This window comes from Salmo salar, chromosome ssa10 (assembly GCF_905237065.1).
Source record: "Salmo salar chromosome ssa10, Ssal_v3.1, whole genome shotgun sequence".
Classification (NCBI taxonomy): domain Eukaryota; kingdom Metazoa; phylum Chordata; class Actinopteri; order Salmoniformes; family Salmonidae; genus Salmo; species Salmo salar.
Genome location: NC_059451.1, coordinates 99,392,190 through 99,410,556, shown reverse-complemented (window position 1 = coordinate 99,410,556; position 18,367 = coordinate 99,392,190). Strand labels below are relative to the sequence as shown.

At 43.2% G+C, this 18,367-nt stretch overlaps 1 pseudogene; it reads left to right on the top strand.

Annotated features, from left to right (window-relative positions):
- The window catches only part of LOC123724499 (casein kinase I-like), a 60,723-nt pseudogene extending 51,823 nt beyond the window's left edge, over positions 1-8,900 (top strand).
- Positions 8,901-18,367: the final 9,467 nt, after the last annotated feature.

Sequence of the window (18,367 nt, the reverse complement as noted above, 5' to 3'; positions counted from 1 at the left end):
GCTGTTGAAAGACTGGAGTAAATGTGCTAGATTAGCAGCCTTGTTAACTGTTCAGTCCTGTATGTTTTTGTATAATAACATTTTGTGTATTATACATATTGTGTGACACCATAGTTGGGAAATCAAAAAGTAGAAAGTAAATTTAACACAAGTGAAAGAATTATTTTTTTAAATTCCTTGAGCCTTTTTGTCACTCTCTCTTTCTCTCGCTTTCACTCTCTCCTCAGCCTACTCCGGTGGGGGCTGTCAACGTGGACTCGGGTGCATCTGCCATCACGAGAGAGAGCAACGCTTCAACAGAGACAGGCCCTCTCAGCAACAACCCCTACGGAACCAGGTAAACACAGTGTATCACTCAGCAGTTCACTTCAGCTCTGCCTGTTTATCTGAAAAAAGCTAATAATTTCCAGAAAATCTACTGGAATCAACAAATTCATGAATATACAAATCCTCATGAAAAGTCAATACTATTTCCACTCCTGTCAGTTGTTTTGGACATGGAATTTCTCAATAGGAGAGCCAATTCCTAAATTGAAGAAGATTTAAATGGTTTTGGTCCCCACCTTGCCAGCCACATGGACAATGAATAAGTATAGCTTGCTTGAACACCTTATATTTGTATAAGTGACCTACTGTAGAATTAGTTTCAACGCTATGGAGTTGCATGACTTATGATTATGGGTTTGGGATTGTCTAAATACATCACCTTAGCTCTCAACAAGCTTTACAGTTTACACTACAGTAAATCCAACACCATTTAAATTTGTGCAATTTTAAGTAGAACGAGTAGTAGTGCATATATTTTTTTTCCAACTGGGTGGCTTTGCTTATGTCAGCACATTCGAGCTTTCCTCTCAAATCTTTTTTCGGGTTGGTTTGGTGCCATATGGCTTGATTTTTCTAACAGTTCTAGTAAAAATAATATTTCTCCGCTTTTGGAAAAGACCGAAGCAAAAGGAGCTTTCAGGTCGAAGTTAGCACTAGCACCTAGCACCTAACAAGCTGATCTTTTAGATGAGTTGCTGTTGGCACCAAAATACCTCATCCATCTCCGGCTCTGCCTGGCTGTGTTCAACCGGAAAGAGGCATGGAGAGACGCTAGAAAGGAATTTCACAACTGGAAGTCCTCCAGCTATTGCTCCCGAACAGGCAGTGAAGCTTGTCTCAAATTTGATTGGCTGCAGCTAGAGTAGTTGTGAGTGTGTGTGGCGCTGCGGCGCTGTGCCCAGGAGTCCCAGACTTATCTCTAATCATTGTCAGCACTGAACAACAACCACCTGTTTCTCCATTGGTGCTCGTATGTGCCAAAAGGATTGTAAGAGCAAGATGGAGAGACAGAGGGACGAGAAGGAATTGGAGATGGATGGGGATTTAGGTAGAGGGCGAAATGAGGAAAGCGATGGAAGGTGAATATGGCAGAGTGGACTTAAAGAAGAGAACTAGAGGTAGAAAAAGGGAGAAATGAGAGGGAACAAAGGAAACATCCTTGGTTTTGAGTAAGTCGACGCATATCACCCCATCAGTCTCTCCAAGCATGAGTCGTTTTATTGAGCTAGGACCCTCAATACAGGACATGACAACCAGTCTGAAATGAACTGCATGTAATTACCAGTTGAAAGCTCCCAGACTCGTAAGACCCCTACCAAATCCCCTGCAACAACTTTATTAGTAGCTAATCCCTCAATGTCCTGTCCCGTTGCAACCTGTCCTGTCCAGGAACAGTGATGAACGAGTACATGGGGATAAAGCAGTGCTTGCTGGCCCAGAGACTTCTCAATCAATGCAGCCAGGACAAAGAAACAATGCAAGTCTCTTAGGAAGCCACCAGGGTTATAAAATATGGTAATACAGAAAAAGATGTCAAAGATACATACAGGGTTTCTTATAACTGTCTAAAAACGTTTTTGCTTTAAAATCACAAATCAAATTGTTAAGGTAGACTCAGCCATATGAAGCTAGATTGTGGGTCAATTTCTGCAACAACTTAGTGTTGAAGCATTGAGGCTCTTCTCCGCTGTTTTGGTCCCGTGGCTACTACGCGGCCCCTGCGTGAAGCGAACCCGTGCACATGCGCAGATACTGTATGAGAGTGAAGTGTTGCATGTCGCTCATCTCGATATCGGCGATGCTGCTCGTGGCTTAACGTCATTTGCTGAGTCTACCTTTAAATTTCAAATTTTTAAGCTATTGATTTTGCCATACTTTTTTTTGGTTTTGGCCTGGTTGTTTTCAATTACTTACACGTATTCCCAGCTTCGCCACGCGTCTCACCTCTGTTTTTCTTTGTTTTCCTGCGTTGCATGGCCTGTTGGCACCTGCTGCTCTCCACTCACTTGCACCGCCCACCCACATCTTGCTCTGCCCATCCGCCTCCCAACCAACCAGACGGCAAGCATCAGACCGCAGAGGAGCTGGGATGCACAGCCCCACCCGACAGACAAACTCCTCCTACCTGAGCAGCTCCCATCTGGCCGCAGACAGGCATGGGGGCTCTGTGCAGGTGATACACCAACCACTGAGATACCGACTACTACTTAGTGGCTGGGCTTCCAAACCAAAAAACCTGCTTCGTTGCCTATGTCCTTGATAGCCCTCTAGCCCACAGATCCGAAGGGACGTAAAAGATGAAGGGCAATTGGCAGAAACTCTTCTAGGTGGGGCCCTCTCCACATTGCTTTCACCCGCTCTTTGCTCTTAAGATAGATGTTGTACTGTGTGTTCGAAGGTGTTCCACATGCTGTTATGATGATCAACAGCAAAGGCTGTTCAACATGTGTTCAGACAGCAAGACAGGGCGGGACCAGCTTTTTCATAGCAGCATGCAGACATTTAGTCTGAGAAGGAGGCAGACAGGGAGAGACCGGTTCACAAGGCCCACCAGACACATGTTCACTCACACACTCGAGCAAGATCCTTTCCCATTAAGGGAGACCTGGAGTAGAGGTAAAGGCTAATGAGCCACATAAATGATGCCACACATGGATGTCTGGAAGTGGCTAAGCTTACGGGGGAAATCAGTAACTTCACTTTAGTTTGATATTTACTGTCTATGAGGGACCTACGTATTACTGTCATGTTTGTGACTGAACGGGCAACGATGCCTAAGCAGTCTATTACAGAGCTGATGTCATAACAGCTTATGACAACTGGTATTACGCATTACTTGAAACTATTAGTTGTAGTTAAGATAGATGGCTAGCATAGCTTTTCAGAATTCACCCGATAAATTGGTCCACATGGATAAACTAAAGGCATAGAAACCTAAATGACTTGGTAACAGGGAAATACATTCATTTCCATGACAGAATTAAAAAGTCATTTTGGACTTTGAAATACATTCAACCTAAGTTACATATCACACAATATTTTGAACATCAGAGTGACCTTGAGGGAATTTTATTGAGTCAGAAAATAATGTTCATATGATAGGTTAGATATTCAGTGAGGGAAGAAAGTATTTGATCCCCTGCTGATTTTGTACCGTTTGCCCACTGACAAAGAAATGATCAGTCTATAATTTTAATGGTAGGTTTATTTGAACAGTGAGAGACAGAATAACAACAAAAAAAAATCCAGAAAAAGCATGTCAAAAATGTTATAAATTGATTTGCATTTTAATGAGGGAAATAAGTATTTGACCCCCTTTCAATCAGAAAGATTTCTGGCTCCCAGGTGTCTTTTATACAGGTAACGAGCTGAGATTAGGCACACTCTTAAAGGGAGTGCTCCTAATCTCAGCTTGTTACCTGTATTAAAGATCAATCAATCAGATTCCAAACTCTCCACCATGGCCAAGACCAAAGAGCTCTCCAAAGATGTCAGGGACAAGATTGTAGACCTACACAAGGCTGGAATGGGCTACAAGACCATCGTCAAGCAGCTTGGTAGAAAAGGTGACAACAGTTGGTGCCGAATATTTGCAAATGGAAGAAACACAAAGGAACTGTCAATCTCCCTGGCCTGGGGCTCCATGCAAGATCTCACCTCGTGGAGTTGCAAATGATCATGAGAACGGTGAGAATCAGCCCAGAACTACACGGGAGGATCTTGTCAATGATCTCAAGGCAGCTGGGACCATAGTCACCAAGAAAACAATTGGTAACACACTAACGCCGTGAAAGACTGAAATCCTGCAGCGCCACGCAGATCCCCCTGCTCGAAAACCTATACGTCCCGTCTGAAGTTTGCCAATGAACATCTGAATGATTCAGGAGACAACTGGAAAGTGTTGTGGTCAGATGAGAGACCAAAATGGACTCTTTGGCGTCAACTCAACTCCGCCGTGTTTGGAGGAGGAGGAATGCTGCCTATGACCCCAAGAACACCATCCCCACCGTCAAACGTGGAAACATTATGCTTTGGGGGTTGTTTTTCTGCTAAGGGGACAGCAGACAACTTCACCGCGATCAAAGGGACGATGGACGGGGCCATGTACCGTCAAATCTTGGGTGAGAACCTCCTTCCCTCAGCCAGGGCATTGAAAATGGGTCGTGGATGGGTATTCCAGCATGACAATGACCTAAAACAAGGCAACAAAGCAAGTGTTGCTCAAGAAGAAGCACATTAAGGTCCTGGGTGGCCTAGCCAGTCTCCAAACCTTAATCCCATAGAAAATCTGTGGAAGGAGCTGAAGGTTCGAGTTGCCAAACGTCAGCCTCAATGACTTGGAAAATATCTGCAAAGAGGAGTGGGACAAAATCTCTCCTGAGATGTGTGCAAACCTGGTGGCCAACTACAAGAACGTCTGACCTCTGATTGCCAACAAGGGTTTTGCCACCAAGTACTAAGTCATGTTTTGCAGAGGTGTCAAATACTTATTTCCCTCATTAAAATGCAAATCATTTTATAACATTTGACATGGGTTTTTCTGGATTTTGTTGTTGTTATTCTGTCTCTCACTGTTCAAATAAACCTACCATTAAAATTATAGACTGATAATTTCTTTGTCAGTGGTCAAATGTACAAAATCAGCAGGGATCAAATACTTTTCCCTCACTGTATGTTTGTATTTGGAGTAGGGGAAAAACATTATTTTAAAAATGTATTATACAAAATTGGAGTTAGCTAGCAGTAGACCTAGCCACAACATGCATACATGAGTAACGGTTTTTGTGACTCGTGACAGTCTTAAGTTGTTGTCACAGATGTTATCATGACACTTTGGGCTATTGTATGATCATGACAGTGTTTTGTTAACCTTACGACGCTCTTAATGACAATGTTGGCATTTGGTATTTTTCTGTTTTAGTCATCCTAGCAGAATTATCTTATATTTTGCATGACTTGATATTACTTTTTTCCCATGTGCCTCAGGTGGTCAGCTCCACCAATGGGGAGCTGAATGCCCGACTGACCCAATACGCCCACTCCAACGCACCTATCGCATGCGCAGGCCGAAGTGGATGTGGTGGAAGAGGCCAAGTACGTTTCTGCCGCTTTTTATTCTGTCGTAGCTAGCTCGCTCTCTCTCCCCGTTTTTGTTTGGTCATCTGTCCCTTTCGATCGCACTTCGTTTTTTAGTTGTAATCAAATCAAATTTTTTTATCGCCTGCTCGTGAACAAGAGCGGACTAACGATGCGAAATACTTACTTTACGGGCTGTTCGCAACAATGCAGAGAAAGAAAAGAGAAATAATAGAAAAGTAAAACACTGAATAATATGCTGAACGGAAATATACACATGCAATGATTTATGATTTTACTGGCACAATTCATATAAGGAAAACAGTAAATTGAAATAAATGTATTCGGCCCTGATCTATGGATTTCCCACGGAATGGGAATACAGATTATGCATCTGTTGGTCACAGATACCTTTAAAAAAAAGTAGCTGCGTGGATCAGGAAAGTAGTCAATATCCGGTGTGACCACCATTTGCCTCATGCAGCACGACATATCTCTTTCGCATAGAGTTGATCAGGCTGTTGATTGTAGCCTGTGGAATGTTGTCCCACTCCCTCTATTGGCAGGAAACATATTGGCAGAAACATGCTCAACATGTCTGGTGAGTATGCAAGCCATGAAAGAACAGGGACTTTTTCAGGTTCCAGTAATTGTGTACAGATCCTTGCAACATGGGGCCGTGCATTATCATGCTAAAACATGAGGTGATGGAGGTGGATGAATGGGACGACACCGAGCCTCAGGATCTCGTCACGGTTTCTCTGTGCATTCAAATTGCCATTGATAAAATGCAAGTTTGTTTGTTGTCCAAGCTTTGCCTGCCCATACCATAACCCCACCGGGCCACCATGGGTTCCTCTGTTCACAACGCGATTACTCAGCAAACCGCTCACCCACCGACGCCGTATACGTGGTCTGTATACGTGGTCTGCAGTTGAGGCCGGTTGGATGTAACAGCAGCATATGTGATGAGTAAAAAAAGTTAGTGCAATGCTGATAGTCCAGTTAGCTATTTGGTTAACTATTTAACTAACTATTTAGCTGTCTTATGGCTTGGGGGTAAAAGCTATTCAGGGTCCTGTTGGTTCCAGACTTTGTGCATCGTTACCGCTTACCGTGTGGTAGCAGAGAGAACAGTCTATTACGGGTGGCTGAAGTCTTCAACAATTTTTAGGGCCTTCCTCTGTCACCGCCTGTTGTAGAGGTCCTGGATAGCAGGGAGCTCTGCCCCAGTGATGTACTGGGGCGTCACGCAGTACCTCTGCGCAGCGCCTTCCGGTCGGATGCCAAGTAATTGACATACCAAGTGGTGATGCAGCCAGTCAAGATGCTCTCAATGTAGACATTGTTGAGAATCTGAGGGCCCATGCCAAATCTTTTCAGCCTCCTAAGGGGGAGGCATTATTGTGCACTCTTCACGACTGCGTTTGTGTGTTTGGACCGTATTAGATCCTTAGAGATGTGGAAACTGAGGAACTTGAAGCTCTCAACTCTCTTCACTCCAGCCCTGTCCGTGTGAATGGGGGCATGCTCGGCCCTCCATTTCCTGTAATCCATGATCAGCTCCTTTGTCTTGCTGACGTTGAGGAAGAGGTTGTCCTGGCACCACACTGCCAGGTCTCTGACATCCCTATAGGCTGTCTCGTGGTCGTGGGTGATCAGGCCTACCACTGTCGGCAATCTTAATGATGGTAATGGAGTCGTGCGTGGCCACGCAGTCGTGGGTGAACAGGGAGTACAGGAGGGAACTAAGCACACAACCCTGAGGGGCTCCTGTGTTGAGTGTCAATGTGATCGATGTGTTGTTGCCTACCCTCACCACCTAGGTGCGTCCCGTCAGGCAGTCCAGGATCCAGTTGCAGATGAAGGCCATGTCCAGGCTTTCAAAGCATTTCATGGCTACAGATGAATGTTACGCGGTCAATAGCCATTTAGACAGGTTACCTTGGCGTTCTTGGGCACAGGGACTATAGTGGTCTGCTTGAAACGTGTAGGTATTACAGACTGGGTTAGGGACAGGTTAAACATTTCAGTGAAGACATTGAAGAAATGTATTGGAAGACGATTTATGACAGTGGTATTTTGGGTAATTTCTTTACTATAACTCTTGCTCAGTCCATGAGATTGACTAACTGTCCAATTCCAACCAGTTTGAAGTACCGTGAAAGCGTATGAGATACAAGAAATCAAACTGCCTGAGCTGGGATAAAATCATGTCCAAACAAGTTCTCTTGTGGCAGGAACCTGTCGGGACTGGGTGGTAAACTGATAATCTGCAACAAACCATCTTTTGGTTGTTAGTTTCAATTATGATACATGGGGAAAAATGCTTAACATTTCTGATTATCTGAATTATTTTAATCATAAAATATACTTTCTACCTAAAACAAAAAATAACAAAATTCCCCTCGTATACTTTCACCTTTCTCTTTGTTTTAGTTTCCCTTGCATGAACTGTGATGATTGTCCTTTCCCCCACTTTGCCCAGCCACACTCTTACGTGTGTGTGTGTGTGTGTGTGTGTGTGTGTGTGTGTGTGTGTGTGTGTGTGTGTGTGTGTGTGTGTGTGTGTGTGTGTGTGTGTGTGTGTGTGTGTGTGTGTGTGTGTGTGTGTGTGTGCGCGCGCGCATATGTGGTTCTACCTTGCACAAGGACTATTCTGCATCGTTGTCTCGATCTCTGTACAGTATTAATCTGTCTTTTCTCCTCACACTCTCTCTGTAGCTGCGTGAAAATGCTCAACCTGTGGTGAGTCCCACTCCCATACACATCAGCCATTCAAAGGGAGTGGACCAGACTAGCACTAAACCAATACCACCAGACTAGCGCCAGACAACATATCCAGCACTGTGTTGGTTTCTTGGCTTCACCCTTGACATTCCATTAAACAAATAACAATGTTGCTTTCATATTGGATTTGAGGCTTCTCACATGGAGTGACTAATATCCTTTTCACACTACTAAGAGGAGCTGAAGTATGATTATGTAGCTCAACTGGAAAGACTCAGGCCAAAGCCACACAGTGCTTGTCTCCGTCAAGAACAGATTTGTGATGGCATTCGTATGGGGTTCACAAAGAACTGCAACGTTGGTTATACAGTTACCTGCCTGCAACCTTGTTCGATCTAATTGTAGAGCATTACGGAAACGTTTTGTGCCAGCTGGGTAGCATACAGTCTGGGTTTATTCCTCCCCATCACATGCTCGCTCTCTTCTCCAGTCACACTCTCGCACTCCATTTTTATAACTGTTAAATGTTGACATTAATTACATATTTGAAGTTGAGTAAGTTTGGAGTGATTGCGGCATAATATTGAGAGCTATAGATTGTCAAGTAACTTTCCTCTTCTGTCTCTTAATCCTTTCTCTTCAGGTGTTGTTGCTTCTTCAAGCGAAAACGGAAGAAGAACACTCCACGGCAGAAATGATCTCCTGCTACCCTGTCCGGTGTCGCTGAGCGAGTTTGGTTTTAAGGAAACTAATGAAGGGACATTTCTGGGAGGAGTTGGGAGAGAGACTTGTTATATCAAGAGAATGGGATTCTTACTGACCTGGACCTACTGAATGGAACTACTATACACATGAAGACCTTGGCCACAAAGTCCTTTCTTTTCTTTCCTTCTCGGTGGCTGAATGGATGAATGACTAAATTTGACTTTTGACCTTTCCTCTGGATACTGGAGGACGCTCTGAGGACATCTCTTCATCTGCCCCAGTTTTTTTCTTTCTTTTGCTCAAGCGGAGATCAAAAGTCAAGTCTTCCCCTCCATTTCTCTTTTTCGGGCGTGAGGAGACCAGTCTATAGACCTCTACCACCTTTTTCTTTCCGTGTGTCTCTCCTCTTTCTCTCACCAAACCCACACACATCCACAGTAAAAGCCGGTCTTAAGCTGTCCCTTTTGCTTTTTGTTCATGCATATTTATGTCTGTACATACGTAGGTGTGGATGTTTGTTTGAATGTGTGAATGTGCCCTAATGGCTAATTGGTTCATATGCCACGAAGCTCCTCCCACTCAGCCCTGTTTGACTGTCTTGTGAAGAAGGCATTATAGATGATGCTTCCTAGTCCTGAAGTAACCTTGCTCCAACCCTAGACACCTCCATGGTCCCTTGTAGATCTGCAAAGATGCCACAGATTCTTTTGAATCTATCAAGAAGGGTCTGCAGGTTGATTTGGGATTGGCATAAGTAGTCAAAGCAGAAAGAAACTGTAGAAAGGAGCGAACACCAAAAGAAGCACTTTTCTAATGCATCCTTACCAGAAAAAATCCTGATGTGTACCAATTCACCTCTCAACAATCACTAAATTTACCTGCTGCCTCCATATTTGTGTTAAAAACAATTGTGCTAATTTCAATGATATGCAAGAAAAATGTTAGACCGCAGCGAGTGACCAAAGGGATGTGTGTGGACAGAGGCACTATTATATTACCAGATTTAGATTGAACTGAAAATGATTTGTATTCTAGATCCACATTTGATGCACTGGTCATTATTACCCACCCACTCCTTTTCAGCTTTTCAATTTCAGGCCAATTGTAAAAAATGTTGGGGGGAGTGTGTGTATCACCAATAGATCTGTTATGAGTTGCATTTTGCATTGCTTTTGGTAACATTGCCGGTACCTGTAAACTGGTCCCTGTTATCCACAAACACCTATCTTTGTGTCTGTGTGGATTTAGGTAAAGTTGCTTCCAAATGCTGATCTAAGGTCAGTTGTCGATTTTTCATTTATTTTATTTTTTACCTCCCAATGTTTAAAGCTAGGATTGGGCTAGAGTGAACTGACACCAGATGTACACTTTAGGGTGGCTTCTACCTCCAGTCTGTCTGTTTGTGTACTGAATCTAGGACAAGGAGAACAGACTTGGCTCTCCTATTGATTTAGATGCTACTGCTCCTCCTGCTGGCCTTATCATGTAATGCCTTAATCAGACCACCTCTCTTCAGAGCCTTTCAGGATAGGCATCTGTTCACTGCAACAACACACCAGCCAATAAGAAGACATGTTGACAAGTCTGGTTCCTATATAGCAGTGTTGCTCAACTGGATTCCTGGGGTACCGTATGGTGTTGCATATTTTTGTTCTAGCCCAGCCCGAACACCTGAATCAACTAATTACAGGTTTAATTATTAGTTGAGTCTTATTTTTGAATCAGGTGTGTTTGCTGGGCTAGAACAGAAAATGGAGCTGTGCTGCGGTGTGGACGATCAAGACCTGGACTTAAGAAATGGAAGCTGTAGAGAGGGAGACTATACAGCTGCCTCAATGCCCCTTAGAGGTCAAAATGATTTAGCCTGTGGAAATGGTTGAGTTTTAGGAGATGACACTGGTCTCACTTTAAATCAATTTTAGCGCAGACAAGGTTGAGAAAGCAGAATTTGAAGATTTCAAATACAGGAACCTCAATTTTTTTCCCTCTAAGGTCATCAGAGTGAAAGGAAGTGAAGGGCCTTTTTTTATTCTTCAGATATGCTTATTTGTGTTCCTCTGCAGTCAAAACATTTGAGGTTGTGAAATGCTACATTTTACAATAATATTCTACCCTCTTGGTAAACCTCAGTGTTTACTCCTGAGTGGTTATCTTGTCTGTTTTCAATTTATTTTCTTTTGTGTTGTCAATGTGAACTGAAAATGTATGATGTCCTGTAATTTGTATTTTTTTAATCATTGAATGATCTTGCTTTTTCATGGGGGGAAAGTATTTAAACAGCGATTGAGTGCACTACTTATTTTGTACCTACTGTTGACTGTAGTTAGAATGCCAGTCTCGCTCTCTACCATCTAGATACTATCCACTGTTTCACTTGTGTATTATGGAAATGGTGGAAAGAACTCTGTGGCTTTGAGTCAAGGCTGGAGGAATTGTCAATTTCCTTATGCTTCTATTGAAGAACTCCCTTGTACACAGACAGACACACAGGCTTGTGTGATACGTTCCTATGATACGTTTTTATCTTTGGAGTCAGTTCCCTGGTTGTCTTTTATAGGGACAAACAAAAGCTATGTATATTTTTGAGTAAGTTTATTTTTATTATTTTTTTGTGCTGTGTGCAAATGTCGTATTCTTCCTTGAAAGTGTATGTCTTGAGTAAGTATCTCTGCAGTTTAAATTATTTCAAATGTACTTGAATTGAAAGATGTGGGACGAGTCTTAGTCAAGTAGTGGAATGTCAGGATTTACTCAAATGCCATTGTCTGACTAAATTATGTGCTTGTGAGTGATCTTAATTCATGGATTGGTCAGTTGATTCACCCACCTATCATTCAGACTTTTACACATTGCTGCTGACCACACCAGGATAATTCTGAACTAGGTAAAAGGCTTAAGCTGTGGTGTCGCTCTCCTTCTCTTGCTCTCTCCATTTCTCTCTCCTTCACCTTGTTGTTTTTGCTGGCTTCCTCCCTTCCTTGAAGTAATAAGTGATATAATGTGACAGTTGAAAGAAATGGCTTTTCCCTTACGGATTTCACCTGTCTAGTCATGTCCAATCAGTGATTACTTGAAGGAAGAGAGAAAGGACTGTATTTATCCCAGGCCTTTTGACTTTCTATGACCCTGGTGCAGCATGGAGGTGCTGACCCCAGGGTTTCTTGAGAGGACAGAGGATGTATTTTCCACGAGTTACCACAGCCATATTGTCAAAATTGGCTATATTGTAAAAATGCATGACACTTTTTGGTCTTAATTTAAGATTAGTGTTAGGTATAATATTAGCAGTGTGGTTAGAGATAGGTTTAAAATTACATTTTTAAGAACATAAATCGTAGAAGTAGGGGTGTTTATGACTTTGTGGCTAGGGTAACTAGTGAAGAACAGTGGCTTATTCACCGGAGTCCCACACGCCCCTTGATGGCAGTATATATTTGCCCATGCAGCCTTCTGATCCCACTGTGGGTAATTTTGACGCTGCACATTCCTATTGCTCCATGACATGTTAACACAACCTCCTCCGATGGCAGGGTTTGTTTGAGATGTCACTCACTGTATCAGGATGCGCTGACTATGAATATGTATACCTCAAGAGAAAAGCCATTACTGTCTCTAGTACACACACACACTTTTTGTTCTTTCATCTCAGTCTTTGCTCCCCAGTGCCAGCTTCATGACCTCTAACCTTCCTCTGGTGCCAAGGGTGCTGAAATGTTAACATGTTGTAGACATGAGCCCTATTCTCTGCTCTTAAGATGGTGCCATTTTAGGCACTGGCATTTGGTGGGTTAGCTGTATCATTGCAAGTGCTTTTGGAGAAAACATTCAGAAATATTTTGTTTTTTGCCATGTTATTGCTTACCTGCTGTCTTCCCAGGCCGTGCTTGTGTAACAACCATACCATCACAGAATTGGTATGGTTGCGCATTTCTGACATTCCATAAAAGGTCTTATTTTGCTTTAGATAATTTACGTGACTAAGAATTCATGAGGCTTCTACTACAGTAATATTGCTTATGATTACAGATTATAATTTCTTTCATTAAGTATTCTTGACCTGCTTTTCTTGCTTGATCCCAACAACCAAAGTTATTGTTTTGGCATCCTTGTTTTCTTGTCATTGTACTTCCTTTTTATTAATGGAACCACTTACTTTAATACATACTTGAAATGTTTTGCCACAGTTTGTGCAACATGTACATATGTACAGTCACCTCTAAATGATCTAGATGCTACAGGGGGGGCATGACTTTGTACCCTCTCCATCAGCAACTAGTAGACGACACTGGAGTCAGATGGCTTTGACCAGTTGTATCCTCGTCATGCCTTCTCCATCTAGGGGTAGATTAATTCAACCTGAGGTTTTCTCATTGGCTTTAAGCACAATGTTATTGTACTGGTATGCTTTGTGTATTTAAAGAATACTATCTTGCTTGAATGAAACGGGTCCATCAGGGCCTTAACGACCATTTTCATCGTTGCTGGTTCCTTTTTCATTCTCACTGTCATTCCAGACAATCTCTCCACTTCCTCAGTGTTGGAGAGACCATTTATCGATGGTTGCTTGCAGTTGTCCACAGAAATGTGTAGGGCACGAGCTGCAAAGACTGCTCAAGTGAGGTAGACTTTTTCCGACATTACGTTCAGAGTTGCTTAAACTGTAGACCTCCAGTGGTTAGAGACAAGACTGCAATATTGTACTGATTATTTTCAATTGTAAAGTTAATTATGTTCAAATGGGAGTCTATTTTCTTGATCCGTTTTTCTTTTCTCCCTCTTCAAAGCTGTCTCCTGTTCTGGTAATAGTTTCAAAGCTATGAATATGAGTCAAGTATTAAAATTGTATTATGAATATTACTGTGTTGAAACATGAATGTTACTTCAAAATGTATTTGAATGCTTTAATCTGGTTAAGGGCTCCAATTGTGAAAAAAACTTTTTTTTCAGGTTTTTGAATTCCTTTTCTTTTTTTCTTTTTACGGAAAGAAACAAGGTCTAGACTCTTTCTGTCTTAAAATGCCTACCCCCCTTGCCCCCAGAAGCCTCAAGTGAAATGTGTCTTGGGACCTTTCCAAAATCTTACTTTTTATTCCCTCCTAACTTAAAGGGAAAACCAAGTTTGCACCCTTTTTTATGTAAAATAAATCTCTCTTAACCTTTACTCTTGGCCCTGTGTTTCCTTCAAAGTTTGAGGTCTATTTGGATTCTTAAATAAACTTTGTAGATTCATTTGATGAGGACACAATGTGTTATGAAATTGTATATAGCTGCCTTAAATAAAATTAACTAGGCAAGTCAGTTAAGAACAAATTCTTATTTTCAATGACGGCCTAGGAACAGTGGGTTAACTGCCTGTTCAGGGGCAGAATGACAGATTTGTACCTTGTCAGCTCGGGGATTTGAACTTGCAACCTTTCGGTTACTAGTCCAAAGCTCTAACCACTAGGCTACCCTGTTGCTGGACCCAGGAAGAGTGCTAATTGGGATTCTTAATAAATACACATTTCCTGACAGGCCGCCAGTTGGTGAGGTTAGGCAATAACGCTTTCTCCACACGGGTGCCCCCAGGGGTGTGTGCTCAGCCCCTCCTATACTCCCTGTTCACCCATGACTGCGTGGCCACGCATGACTCTAACTCAATCATCAAGTTGGCTGACATGACAGTGGTAGGTCTGATTACAAACAATGACTAGATGGCCTACAGGGAGGAAGTTAGAGCCCTTGCGGAGTGGTGCCAGGAAAACAACCTATCCCTCAACAAAACAATGGAGCTGATCATGGACAACAGGGAGCACCATCCTCATCAACGGAGCCGCAGTGGATAGGGTCAAAAGCTTCAACTTCCTTGGCCTGCACGTCACTAAGGACCTGAAATGGTCTCACCACACTGACACAGTGTTGCCTGTTTTGCATGTTATTTTGGAATTAATGTGTCACATATCAGTTTGCAAACGAAATAAAGACAAATGTATTGAGTGAATAAAGTCGCATACAAACATGGTCTCTTGCTTTCTAAAGGCAGGTGTTTCAGCCTAGCTCAGTGCTTTCTGTGGTGGACGGGCAGACAGTGGAAAATACAGAGCGTAGGCATTGGTAATCTTCTCTAGTTGCGCCGTGATTGGCTCAGTGTTCTATCACTCATGGGGACACTAGGTCATCGCAGAATCTGCAGGAGAGCTTGAAAATTCAAGCCCCTTGGGTGCTGCTATAGATTTACATTAGAAGTACCTGTCCAAGAAGGGTCAAGGTCATTGGCCACAGATAAAATCACATTATAGCTACCATAGCTAGACAAGCAGTCATCATTGTGAATCACATCGACAATCTACTGGCAAAGCAATCACTATTTTGCTTCCCCTGCATGCTATTTGGTGGAGAGGATTTGTGGCTCAAGTCTGGGTTTAAGAATTTAAAACATCTGTCTGAAAGGGTCTCTTCCAAGCTTAAAATGATAAACATTCTACACGCAACACCATGGGACAGAAAAGGTTGAATACATTGGCCATGCTGTCAATCCAGCATGACTTCTGCCGAGTTCAAGACAACTTGGAAGTCGGGGAAAAAACTTTGAACTGTCATCCAACTCAGAATACAAGTCGGGAACTCTGGCCTTTTTCTAGAGCTCTGACCTGAAGATCACCGATGTCATGATTCGACCTTGTTTGTCTTGAAAACACCATAAATCCAGAGAATGACAGACTTTGATCACAGTATTTGCCCACGAAGGACCGCAACACCACCTTCCTGTTCAAGTGAGCACAGCACAACAACGCTGAGTCCAAAAATGTCTTGCATGCTGCTGCATAAATGATGTAATATGCCAGGGAGATATGTATACTGTAGCTAAGAAAATAATACTAAGTGAATGTTGTGTAGTAAGATGCTAGTAGCCCATGTGCCTCACCCTAATAATTTGGTCTATTTACCCCTCTTAATTTCGCCTACTGTTCTAACTTGGTGGTGCACATGTAGTCTATAACCTGTTTTAGAGAAATGTAATCATTGAATATTGTAAGAGCTTTCCTTGTCTGCTTATATGCCCCATTTATTTATCCTTGGTGTACAGGGAGAACACTGTAAGAACGGCCCATGTTTTGATTTCTGTTGCTGTACATTTCAAAAGTGCCCAACAAGTAGTTATATTGACTAACGTTATGTCCGTCCTAGCTGCTCAATGTCTTAATCGAAATTATGGATTGCCTCTTATCCGCTTGTTGTCCCCTTATGCCATAGTTTGTACATCTCAATTGTCATTAGAAACCACATTTGTTCAAGCAAGTCAGCCATATCAGCTATGTTTTTCTTAAAGGCAGTAAATGAGAATGAATTAACTGTTTCACTGCCAGACAAGGCTCCGTTGATAGCCAGGTGTAGCAGTGGTAAGGTGTTGGGACAGCTTTATGAAGGCCCTAACAGTTTGTGGGCACCTTTTATATATATATATATATATATATATATATATATATATATATATATATAATACACACACACAGGGGGTAACGGCACAGAGTCAATGTCAATGTGCGGGGGCACAGGTGTTGAGGTAATTGAGTTAATATGTACATGTGGGTAGAGTTATTAAAGTGACTATGCTTGGCCCCTGTGATGCACTGGGCCGTACGCACTACCCTCTGTAGTGCCTTGCGGTCGGAGGCCGAGCAGTTGCCATACCAGGCAGTGATGCAACCCGTCAGGATGCTCTTGATGGTGCAGCTGTAAAACCTTTTGAGGATCTGAGGACCATTGCTAAATCTTTTCAATCTCCAGAGGGGGGAGTAGGTTTTGTTGTGACCTCTTCACGACTGTCTTGGTGTGCTTGGACAATGTTAGTTTGTTGGTGATGTGGACGCCAAGCTCTCAACCTGCTCCACTACAGCCCCGTCGATGAGAATGGGGGCGTGCTCGGCCTTCCTTTTCCTGTAGTCCACAATCATCTCCTTTGTCTTGATCACATTGAGAGAGAGAGGGGGTTGTCCTTGAACCACACGGTCAGGTCTCTGACCTCCTCCCTATAGGCTGTCTCATCGTTGTCGGTGATCAGGCCTACCACTGATGTGTCATCAGGAGTCGTGCCTGGCTATCAGTCATGAGTGAACAGGGAGTACAGGAGGAGGCTGAACACGCATCCCTGAGGGGCCCCCGTGTTGAGGATCAGCATGGCGGATGTGTTGTTACCTACCCTTACCACCCGGGGGCGGCCCGTCAGGAAGTCCAGGATCCAGTTGCAGAGGGAGGTGTTTAGTCCCAGGGTCCTTCGCTTAGTGATGAGCTTTGAGGGCACTATGGTGTTGAACTTTGAGCTTTAGTCAATGAATAGCATTCTCATATAGGTGTTCCTTTTGTCCAGGTGTGAAAGGGCAGTGTGGAGTGCAATAGAGATTGCATCATCTGTGGATCTGTTGGTGCAGTATGCAAATTGGAGTGTGTCTAGGGTTTCTGGGATAATGGTGTTGATGTGAGCCATGATCAGCTTTTCAAAGCATTTCATGGCTACAGACGTGAGTGCTACGGGTCGGTAGTCATTTAGGCACGTTACCTCAGTGTTCTTGGGCACAGGGACTATGGTGGTCTGCTTGAAACATGTTGGTTTTACAGACTCAGACAGGGAGAGGTTGAAAATGTCAGTGAAGACACTTGCCAGTTGTTCAGCGCATGCTTGGAGTACACGTCCTGGTAATCCATCTGGCCCTGCGGCCTTGTAAATGTTGACCTGTTTAAAGGTCTTACTCACATCGGCTGCGGAGAACGTGATCATACAGTCGTCCGGGAACAGCTGATGCTCTCATGCATGTTTCAGTGTTACTTGCCTCGAAGCGAGCATAGAAGTTATTTAGCTTGTCTGGTAGGTTCGTGTCACTTGGCAACTCTCGGCTGTGCTTCCCTTTGTTGTCTGTAATAGTTTGCAAGCCCTGCAAAGCGTTGGAGCCGGTGTAGTACGATTCAATCTTAGTCCTGTATTGATGCTTTGCCTGTTTGCTAGTTCGTCGGAGGGCATAGCGGGATTTCTTATAAGCTTCCGGGTTAGAGTCCCGCTCCTTGAAAGCGGCAGCTCTACCCTATAGCTCAGTCCGAATGTTGCCTGTAATCCATGGCTTCTGGTTGGGTTATGTACTGTACGTACAGTCACCGTGGGGACGAAGTCCTCGATGCACTTTTTGATAAAGCCAGTGACTGATGTGGTGTACTCCTCAATGCCATCGGAAGAGTCCCGGAACATATTCTAGTCTGTGCTAGCAAAGCAGTCCTGTAGTTTAGCATCTGCTTCATCTGACCACTTTTTTATATACCGAGTCACTGGTGCTTCATGCTTTAATTTCTGCTTGTAAGCAGGAATCAGGAGGATGAAATTATGGTCAGATTTGTCAAAATGGAGGGCGAAGGAGAGCTTTGTAAGCATCTCTGTGTGTGGAGTAAAGGTGGTCTATAAACATTTTCCTCTGGTTGCACATTTAATGTTCTGATAGAAATGAGGTAAAACTGATTTTAGTTTCCCTGAATTCAATTCCCTGGCCACTAGGAGTGCCGCTTC